The 11357-nt window shown below is 36.5% G+C and overlaps 1 non-coding gene across 1 annotated transcript; it reads left to right on the top strand.

Annotated features, from left to right (window-relative positions):
• The first annotated feature begins 7620 nt into the window (after window positions 1–7620).
• Window positions 7621–7694, top strand: TRNAN-AUU (transfer RNA asparagine (anticodon AUU)). Its single transcript has one exon. It is a non-coding gene; the product is annotated as a tRNA-Asn (tRNA).
• Window positions 7695–11357: the final 3663 nt, after the last annotated feature.

Here is an 11357-nt window from a genome sequence, read left to right on the forward strand (position 1 = left end):
TTCTCTCCCTTTCTTCCTAAGCACACAGCTAAATCACATTTCCTGGCCTCTTTCCTGACAGGCTGGCATCTTGAAACCAAGTTCTGAGAAAACGGAATGTGGACTAACGTGATGTATTCTGCTTTCAAATCAGGCCTATAAAAATCTCCCACATTCGAATCTCCACTCTCACTTTTCCTGTCCCGTAGTAATCTAGGATTTGGAAGGCAGCAGTATGATAAGATGGAAGGCACCTGTATTCCAGGACAGCTGCTTGGAGCAGAGTCCCTTCACCGATCTCTACTGGACTATGACATGAGCACAAAATAAAACTCGATTGTGTTAACCCACTGAGATTTTAGGATTGTGTCATTAAGCAGTTAACTGAGCTCAGAGCATTTGTTCCATCCTCTAACCCTGTATTCTCCAGTATATGTATTTTTGACGTAGTGTTTTAATCATCACACTGGATATTAGTGTGTATCACGTATACTAAGCAACACGACTAATTTTCACTGCCTACTTCATAGAAGCCTGCCACACCGACAGCTCTGTACTGACTAGTGTGGACTGAACTTTTGTGTCCTGCTGCACATCTGCTCTAAACAAGAAAACCTCTTCATTTTAGGACCTTTCAGAAAGAAAAAACAATCTCCTAAAATGACATTTACTATTTTATGCAGACTGCTAGAGATGTCTTCCTGGATACTGTTTATTATTTTCCTTAGTCATTGGGTATTTTCTCATCTTTTTCCCCCTCTTTATTTCTCCATGATAATCTTACACTGCGGTTTCCTTCTGGCAGAAAGCAACTTTTCATTGTGTGTTTAGTATACTAACCAGTCACTTACAATTTATCTGTGTATGGTTTAAAACAGGTCAGTTGTTTTCAATGAGAAAACAATTATTTTAAGCTTTTATATTTAACTTTTTTTATAAGAATATATTTAATAATAAAAGTATCAAAGCTTGCTTAAATCACAAAAAATACATTTTAAAAATAAATAATCTCTTTCCTATTCTTCCCACCAGGCAATAACCAACTTGAATTTATTGCTTTTTACCATCAAAATTCACTTCATTAGTTTTTTTTTTAATTACAAAAGCCTTGCTGAGACAAGTGAAACAATGCAACAATATATGAATGTAATAATCTTTCCTTTATCCTCCTTCCAATCCTACCTCCTGGGATTAGGCATGTTACTAGTGTAGTATATACGTCCCAAACTTCTCCATGCTCAAACAACAGAATACAAACTCTTTTTATTTTTTTATGAATCGTGGTCGATATTTTTTATCCATAACTTACTTTTGTTACTTAACTCTAGATCCTGGATATCCCTCAAGGACAAGATACGTAGATCTAATTCATTCTTTTTTTTTAATTTTTTAAATCGTTCTTTTAAATAGTGATCTGATATTCCATAGTATGAAAGAAACAAATATTTTTAACCATTCCCATATCAATAGTCACTTTTTTTTTTACAGTTTTCTCTGTGTGTGTGTGTGTGTAGTAGGGTGTATACAGAAAAAGGTCACCACTACAAACAATACTACCATAAACATACTATACATAGAAAATACACTCAAAATATTCAATGGGTGGCATGGCAAAGAATAACCAGAACTGATATCCAGTCAATCGGCTGACACACCATGCCCACACACAATTTGATTATAAGCTCTGCAACTGCATTCTTCCTTTTATACTGATGCTTGTATTTCTAGAGTACAAATTTTCCCAGAGGTTACTGTCCAGGTGCCAGTCGTCTATTGCTGCATAATAAATCACCCTGAAACTTAGCTGCTTAAAACAACAGCAATTATCTTATTCTTTCTCACTGCACTCTGGAATTCAGGAAGGGTTCAGTTGGCAGATCGTGACTTGTGATTTCTCATGCAGTTGTAGGTAGACAGTGACTGGTGCCCAAACAACAAGGCAGCTAGAAGAACTGAAGTCTGGTCAGCCTCCTCTCCCTCTTGGTGTAGTTTCAGTGCCTCTCCATGTGGTCCCTAGCATTTACTGGTTTAGGCTTCCTTGCAGCATGATGGTCTTAAAATGGTTGGGTTGTATGTTGGGGTAGCTCAAGGCTTCAAGAGAAAGTATTTTAGTATTTTAGAAAAGAAAAAGCTGCATGGCCTTCTATGACCTAGCCATGAAAGTCACACAGCCTCACTTCTGCCACATGCTGTTGGATACAGGTGAGTCACAAGCCAGTCTGATTCAAAGGGAAACTCATATCTTCATAGGAGAGTGACAAGGTTCTAAAGGAATATTTCAGAATAGAAAATATTTTGTAGCCACCTCTGGAAAATAAAATACGCCACAGTTTGCCCTCTGGCCACAACTGATATCTCTTACACATGCAAAGTATGCTCACTTTCTCCAAAAACTCTTCAGAAGTTTCATCCCGTTATGGCATCAGGCTCAAGAATCCAGGATTTCACCCTCTAAATTAGATCCAGGTCTAAATGAGGTTACTTGTGTGTGCTTCTTCAGATAAGGATTGTTTAGTATTCTTCCTCTCTATTTGAAGACTTGTGACCTGAAGAGACAAGTTATCTGTTCCACATGCAACCAACATACAAAGGTGGGACAGTTATAGGATAACCACTATATATGGCTCATTCAAAAAGGGAAAAACGAGAGACACACAGCAGGCACGGGTGTCCCCAACCTTGAAAGCCTTCTGGTCACTCCATTGCCAGTTTGCTGATTAAGGCCCAGCACTGCTCCCTGAGACTAATTTTTTGGAGCTCTTGGCTGCATCCTCTGGGATCTTAGTTCTGCCCTCTGAGTCATCGTTTTGGTTTACTTTCCCATAAAAAGTAGCCTATATTTTCAGCTAAGTTGAGTAGTTTTCTTAGCCTGTAGAAGTTCCTGCCTGTTGAAGATTAAGGGGGCCAAAGCTCTCTTCATTTTGTGCTGCTTCTCACCATTTCAATCCAAGCTGAAGTTGACACAATTCTTTTACAATTTTGTGGACTTTTTGTATATCAATCTATAATCTACTGTACTATATAAAATCATATTACAATTAAGTTAATTTCTCTCTGCCTTGGGTTCCTATGAAGTTCCTGTAAAACAACACCCTTAAGTTTCTTAGAAGCCCTGTTGTCTAATGGGGAGGGTCTGTGAGGCAGTCCCATGGGTCCTTAGGAAGCCTTTGTCTGTTTAAAGGGTCTATGAGGCACCCTTATCAAAGGAGTGGCCCCAGGTTTTCCCTCAGAGCCATTTTACTTAAACTTCAGTTACAGATCGAATAGTCATGGCTGTCCAGTTTGCCAGATTCCTAAAGATGCTAATCAGAAAATAGAAGAGGAAAGTAAAGGTGGCATTGCTATGGTCAGGCAAAGTGACAGTAATGAGGCATTACAGATGAAGTCAGACATAGAGGAGGACACAGAGAAAGAGATAAAGAGAAAAAAGAATAACACAAGCTGTGCAATAATCTGAGTTATTTAATTTCGTTGTAAATAATAGTCTACTCTTCAGTAGTAGTGAGATCAGGAAAACCTCAAGGAATCACAGAGACATGAGTTGACATTCATTTTGGCATTGCGGTTTAGCGCACAGCTCTGGAACTAGACCCTGAGTTTTCATCCCAGCTCCAGCACTTCCCTGATTGTACAATCTTAGGTAAGTTATTTTATGACTATAATAGGACCTATGTGGTGGGGTGATTGTTAGGGTTAAGTGATATAACCATATAAACTGCTCAGAAAAGTACCTGGGACACAATAAGCATCTGATAAATGTTAGCTGTTATTATCATTATTATTATTTTGTTTAGTTGACTTTAGAAGATCAAATATTTCAGAAGGGTTTTATCACAAGCAGATAAAATATACATCACTTGGTGCTGAAGGAACTCTACTCAACTTATCTGAAAAATCTCCTTATGTGGAATTTCTCATTCTGGTGAAACCACACTAATGATACATGAGTATCCCCATTTCATAAATAAAGAAACAGACACAACTGAAATGAGGAGCTAAACATCCCTCAAGAAGTCAGTCCTGAGTTCCAGAACTCCTGCTCAGTAGCTCAGGGAAGGATTTTACTGTTTTGTTTTGTTTTGTTGGCCGCCTCTGCACCATTCTCTCTTGAACCGTGTCTTTGAGTACTTATTGCCAGTCTTCCTGTTGCTGTTTTCTTACATCCCAGGGGACAGGCAAAATTTCCCTAAATTTGTGATTCAAAATGTTCTTACATTTCTTCCAGTTACCAACATTTAAGGGACATTAAAATGAAAAAGCATCTCTTACAATCCAAAGATAAGAACTTTCCAAATAATCATTTGGAGCAGCTTCTTGAACTTTGAAGGATCATAAATCTCTTTAACAATCTACGGAAACTATTGATCTTTTCTCCATTAAGCAATGCATATGTGCATTTCAGTATAATTTCAGAGGGTTCACTTGGGTTTCCCCTAAACTGTTGATATATCAGTTAAAGAATCCATGAACAGCAGTTTAAGAACCTTTTATTCAAAGGCATTAGTAGATCAATGATGTTAGAAAACTCCCTCATACCATACACAAAAATAAACTCAAAAATTACTTAAAGACTTAAATATAAGACAAGACATGCTAAGCCTCTTAGAAAAAAAACATAGACAAAACATTCTAAGACATAAATCTTAACAATGTTCTCCTAGGACAGTCTACCCAGGCAATAGAAATAAAAGCAAAAATTAACAAATGGAACCTAATTAAACTTACAAGCTTTTGCACAGCAAAGGAAACCATAAGCAAAACAAAATGACAACCTGTGGAATGGGAGAAAATGTTTGCAAATGATGCAACTGACAGAGGTTTAATTTCCAGAATACCTAAACAGCTCATACAACTTAATAATAAAAAAAACAAACAACCCAATCCAAAAATGGGCAGAGGACCTAAACAAGCAATTCTCCAATGAAGACATAGGCACATGAAAAGACATAGGCTCAGTATCACTAATTATCAGAGAAATGCAAATCAAAACTACAATGAGGTATCACCTCACACCAGTCAGAATGGCCATCACTCAAAAGTCCACAAATGACAAATGCAGGAGAGGCTGTGGAGAAAAGGGACCCCTCCTACATTGCTGGTGGGAACATAGTTTGGTGCAGCTGTTATGGAAAACAGTATGGAGATTCCTCAAAAAAACTAAAAATAGACTTATCATATGATCCAGCAATCCCACTCCTGGGCATGTATCTGGAGGGAACTCTAATTTGAAAAGATACATGCACCCCAATATTCATAGTAGTACTATATACAATAGCCAAGACATGGAAGCAACCTTAATGTCCATCAACAGATGACTGGATAAAGAAGTTGTTGTATATTTATGCAATGGAATACTATTCAGCCATAAAAAAGAATAAAATAATGTCATTTGCAGCAACATGGATGGACCTAGAGATCGTCATTCTAAGTTAAATAAGCCAGAATGAGAAAGAAAAATACCATATGGTATCACTCATATATGGAATCTAAAAAAAAAAAGAAAAGAAAAAGGAGGCCACTAATGAACTAATCTACAAAATAGAAACACTCACAGATATAGTAAACAATCTTACGGTTACTGGGGGAAAGGGAGTGGGAAGGCATAAATTTGGGAGTTTCAGATTTGCAAAGATTAGCCACTATGTATAAAAATAGATAAAAAAAAAAAGCAAATTTCTTTGGTATAGCACAGGGAACTGTATTCAGTATTTTGTAATAACCTTTAATGAAAAAGAATATGAAAACAAATATATGTATGTATATGCATGACTGGGACATTGTGCTATACACTGGAAATTAACACATTGTAACTGACTATACTTCAATTAAAAAAAAAAAGCAGAATCAATGTAGACAAAGGGATGAAGAACACAATTATGTAAGTAAATAAAAAAATAAAATAAAATAAAGGCATTAGTAGGGTGTAATTTCCTAGAGGAGCAGGGTACGTTTTTTCTGATAGTTATTTATCTTCTTTTGAAAAATCATTCTAAGCAGAAACAACTGCTAATACAACATATTGAGATTATCTCCTCCAGAGTTAAGCCAGAATCCTTTCCATTTGTGTCTATTTCCCCCTAATCTACATGTTTCTGTAATTATTCTTGAATTGTCAAGGCATTCTTAAATTTGACCCTCATGTATCTGCAGAATCTGTCTTCCAGGATTATTTTCCAAAATATAATTTCTGTTTGGAATTTGATTATAAGCCAACAATTCAAATATTCAAAATATAATATTCTGAAAAAATTTTGTCAAATTCTTTCAATCCTGCTGTTAGCTTTTCCTTCTCCATGGTATTCTTAAGGAATGAAATGCCCATCGCTTGAATTGAATTCTTCTTTTTTGTCTGTTTAGAAAAGCCTTTGGTTGTATATTCATTTATCAGAAGAAGAAATGCACATATCTCATAAATTGTTAGGCTTTGATTTATTCTTTAAGAAGATGTCAGTTATACATCTCTCCACATAAATTGAATTTATATGCCCTTCCTTAAGTTTTCTAAATTTGCCAAGAAATATCTTCAAATTATGTATTTATTTAACATATTCTACTTTATTTATAAAATGTTATTTTATTAATTTGTTTTATTTTTTATTAAAAACTGAAGAAATGCCCTAAGGTATGGAAATGGAGAACACTAGTCTATGGAGGGCACCTAAAAGTTGGAGCTAAAAGAGACATTCGAAGTTGTTAAACAAATATTCTCATTTTACAGATAAAAAAACTGGGCCTAAGGAATTTCAACAGCTTACTCAAGGTCAGAGAAATGGTGATGGGCAGAATTGGTGCAAACAAGAATGGAGTGAAATGCTTGGTTTAAAGTTCTTCTGCAAGGATGAATACAAAATAAGTTTTTTGCATCTAAACTTTTAGCGTGACAAAGAGTTAATTCCTAATTCAATGTCTCAAAACCCACTTAGTTATTCTAGATTTGGGAGAGGGTGAAGAAAATGCCATTAAAATTTCCCCATCTATACAATTTTTTTTTATGGACTCAGGATCTGGTGTATGCTAAGCACATGCTCTACCATTGAGCTATTACCCTCCCCCCATATAAGTCTTATTGCGTTCTTCATTAACATCTCTAAGTCTCTACTATATTACTAACAGCAACCTTAAAATAGGAAGAAAGACAGTCACTCATTGGGAAGAACTGAGAAGACAGTTTTTCTCTGTGTAGTCTATAAAAATTCAGTTTTCCTGAGGGAGTTAAAACCAGAGGTAGAGATGGGAGTTTTACACCCCAGTACTAAAATTCCTGCTGATTTAAGCCCAAATCCTTCTTTTTTTACCTCTTCTATCTTCTTTTCAATCATCACCTGAATTCTTGAAGAATTCGATGAATTTCTTCCTTCTTGTCTAAGATTACACCAACTGCTGCATTGATAATGATGCAGCATGCTAAGCAATGCGGAAGCGTCGGCAAAAGTTATTTTACTAGGAAGTTGTTTTTATCCAGCACAATAAACTATCCCAGTGTCTGGGACCTCCAGGGCCCTAACACATTTAATTACTGCAAACAATAGACCTACCATCCCATGCCTTTGATATATGGCCATATGTAAATATTTTGCTTATTTTCTTGATAGTAGACGTAGAGTAGTAAATTTTTATCAGAATTTTTAAAAATTCAAGGGTGGAGGGTATAGCTCAAATGGTAGAGTGTATGTTTATTGTGCATGAGGCCCTGGGTTCAATCCCCAGTACCTCTAAAATAATACTACTAATACTAATTCTAATACTAATAATTAAATAAACCTAATTACCTCTCCCCCCACCAAAAAAAAAGAATTTTTAAAAATTCAAATTGTGTACGTTGTAAGTTAAACAGCTTAGATGCTAATAGGGCCAGCATTAGACTTTACACTGCAGTGTTAGCTGTTTACTCAGCAATTTGGTGCTGTTTCTGTTCTAATGTTGACAGACTTTAAGTGTCATTATTAATTTCTCTTAGAGTAACTATGGTTTTACCTTTCCTACAGCACCAAGGACAAGTAAATAGCCTTCCCTAATGATAGCAGCTTATAAACACGTAGTTGCTGTGAATTTGAAAATTCACTATCCAATTATGTCCTACCATCAGCCAAAAAAGTCCATAAAATTGATAATAACTTTAATGCATATCATCTATCTACCTATAATAATTTCCAAGAAGCTTTTCCAAGCTACTTCATAATTAGCACCATTATCAATTAGCACCATTAGCACTTTTCTTAGGACACAAAAGAAGTCCATGCAGTATTTGCCTCCATCCATTTATGATAATCTTAAATAAGGCCATTTAACACCTGGCTGCTGGAGGAGGTTGAAATGTCCTGCCTGGCATCCGGTTGTAACAAAAAACCACTACAAGATCAGGCACATGATTAACTGGAGAACTGCTATCAGACCTTAGGTAAATGAAAGGGAGCCATCAATTGCACAGCAACAAATTAGGGTTAGCAAGGCAGGGACCAGAAATGAGGAATATTGAGGTGCAATGGCAGCCTCCATTGGCTTGATCTGAGCCAGATGAAAAATCAATCCGCCAAGGGTCATTTGTCACCTGTGAGGAGTGCAAATGACCATCTCTGTCAACAGCAACAGAGGACATGTTTGAAGGTCAGCTGTCATGGTAGCTCTGAAAAATCTTAGACAACATAAGGGCTGCAAATCAAGGATGGCTCTCCCTGAGTCTGCAGAGTTATTTTCAGCTTTAAAATCATTTCTTTTTTCATGGAAATTGGTCATTTGAATGTCTTTAGCAAGATATGTGCCCTACTTCAGGATCAAAAATTGAAGATGTCTACTTCTTTTACACCTGGCAATGCGGTTATTTTAAGGAAGAGATTTGATAAATAAAAAGTAAAAGGGAGGATAAGACTATGGTTCAAAAAAGTTTTTCCATGTCATAATTTTTATGTAAATATAATGAATGAATGAACGAAGGCAACAGTTTGTTGCATCTCTAAACCCCAACCATTGCTCACAGAGGGTCCAGAGGATAGCTGTGCAAACCTCAGTCAACAGGTGGTGTGGAACTAGGACCAATCCTACATTCATTTGAGGAGGAGGCACAGTATTTGCCTTGCCTTTCTGAGCACTGTTGGCTTTGCATCTGAGTGCCCGTTGCTGCCCCCTGGTGGCCCAGAGACTCCCACAACAAAGTCCATTTCCTCCAATAAAAACTCATCTGACCCATGTCCCCAGTGCCCTGCAGTCTTCTAGTCAAAGTTACAAGAGATTTTTAAGTTTTAAGAATAATTTGTATATGACACTCCTTTTCAAGCTAAAACAACAAGTAAAACAAATGTTTACAGAATGTGATCCTTTTAAGTAACAAAATCTTATATTTACAGATTATATTCATACTTCATTTCTTTTGATTTTGGGTGTATGTGTGTGTAAATGTGTACATAGATACATATAGTCATGTATATGTAATATCATAAAAGGAGCTGCCATTTGTTGAGCACTTGCTAGGTGCAAATGTACCTATTACATCATTTAATCACAATGATTCCCATCTTACAGATGAAGATAAAGGGCATGCTTCTGGATCTGGAGTCCTACAAACAAGAATATATGAAGTAAAGAAAGATGACAGAACGAAGAGAATACAAAGAAATAAAAGGTGTGCAGGATGAAGAATGTCTTCTCTACAGGATCTGAATAATTCTCTTTTTTTCATTGAAGTGTAGTTTATTTTACAATGTTGTGTTAGATCCAGGTGTACAGCAAAGTGATTCAGATTTTTTTCCAGATTTTTTTCCATTATAGGCTATTACAAGATATTGAATATAGTTCCCTGCACTATAAGGTAGTAGACAACTTTCATAAACAGAAATTTTCTTTATCTACTTAACTTCCAGAGAAGTCAAGTCCAGGGTCACACAATAAGTGCAGAACCCAGAGCTGAACCCAGATTTGTCTAAAGTCAAAGTTCTTAATTGTTATGATGGTGATTAAAATGGAATTTGGCCAGAGGACCCAAGAACATCCAAATCCTGTCTTCAACAAACCACCTCTTCTCCCATGAGGACGCTTAGGGAATATTACACATATTCAAAAATGGCTGTCAAAAGAACTATTGAATGCAAGCTGAAGTTTTCTAGCTTTCTAACCTAGGCTGGATGACATGGAGAATTTTTGTGCTTAGGCTGAAGTTAGCTGAGAGCTAGACACAACAGGCTATGGAACATCCTCCTAGGTCCTAAGGAAATGTGAGGTGCAGAAAGAGCAAAGAAGGAAGAGATGGGAAAGACATAAGAGTTTCTGCAGGAAGAAGAGCAACTCTCTGACTCACTAATGCAAGATCTAGACAACTTTTTAAAATGGGAACTTTATCTACTTCCTCCGCTATTTTTTCCCTTCATTTGGACCCCTTTCATTGGGTCCTTACAGTTCCTACCTGCTCTTTCTAAGACCTTGACTATACATCCGATCCCAAACCTCCTCCCATCTGATGGTGGATGCTCCAAAACTACCTAACTCCTTCCCCCTCTCTAAGAACCTAAGCCTTTGGTTTAGCCTATTGGTTTGATGTTGGAGGGAAACACTGATTGAGAAAGGCTACGTAGTGTGATGATTAAGACCATGTTCTCTGAGCTGAAATCAAAGTTCTGTAACTTAGTAGCCATCTAAATGTGGACAAAGTCTCAAACACCTGGGGGCCTCAGGTTTAAGATCTGTGGAGATGATAATTATAGCATTAGTCTCATTTGTCACAAGAATTAAATGAGTTCACATGTAAAATGGATTTACAACAGTACTCAGCACAAAGCAAACCTCTGTAAGCATTTGGTATCATTTAATTCTAAGGAGGTTAAAACAACTATGTTCTTTTAACTCTCCAAGAGTTATCCAAATTTATTTTTAAAGAGGATTCATAATGACTCCAAATAATCATAAGTAGTAACAAATTTTAGTTGCTGTAATAAGTAAAGTAGAAAAAGGTCCTGTGTAGGGGAAATATTCTTTGTGTAAGTGATGGTGGAAGGGGAGATATAGAAGCAGATACTTTAGGATGAAAGATAACACATGATAGGGATTTGCGTGTAAGGTAAATGTTTAATCAGTGGAATGCAGAAACAACTGTAAATTTTTTTTCATTTTTCAGACACTATTTTTTCTACTTCTAACCTTATTTTTTTCTAAAAATTCCTTAGTATTTTTCCCTAGCAGCTTCCAGGGAAACTGAGGACTATGTTACCAGTTGCAGTGGGATAGAGAATCTGTGGAGGCTCTTCACATCCTCTGCTTATATAAGTGGAGCCCAAGAGAAGAGAGGTCAAGAGCTTTAAGCAACTCAGTCACTTCAGCCTTTGTGTTCAGTGGTAAGTAAAACAACCCTAGCATAAATGAAGGGAACCAAAATAATGGTTTCTACAAATAAT

The sequence above is a fragment of the Camelus dromedarius genome, chromosome 14, assembly GCF_036321535.1.
Source record: "Camelus dromedarius isolate mCamDro1 chromosome 14, mCamDro1.pat, whole genome shotgun sequence".
Classification (NCBI taxonomy): Eukaryota; Metazoa; Chordata; class Mammalia; order Artiodactyla; family Camelidae; genus Camelus; species Camelus dromedarius.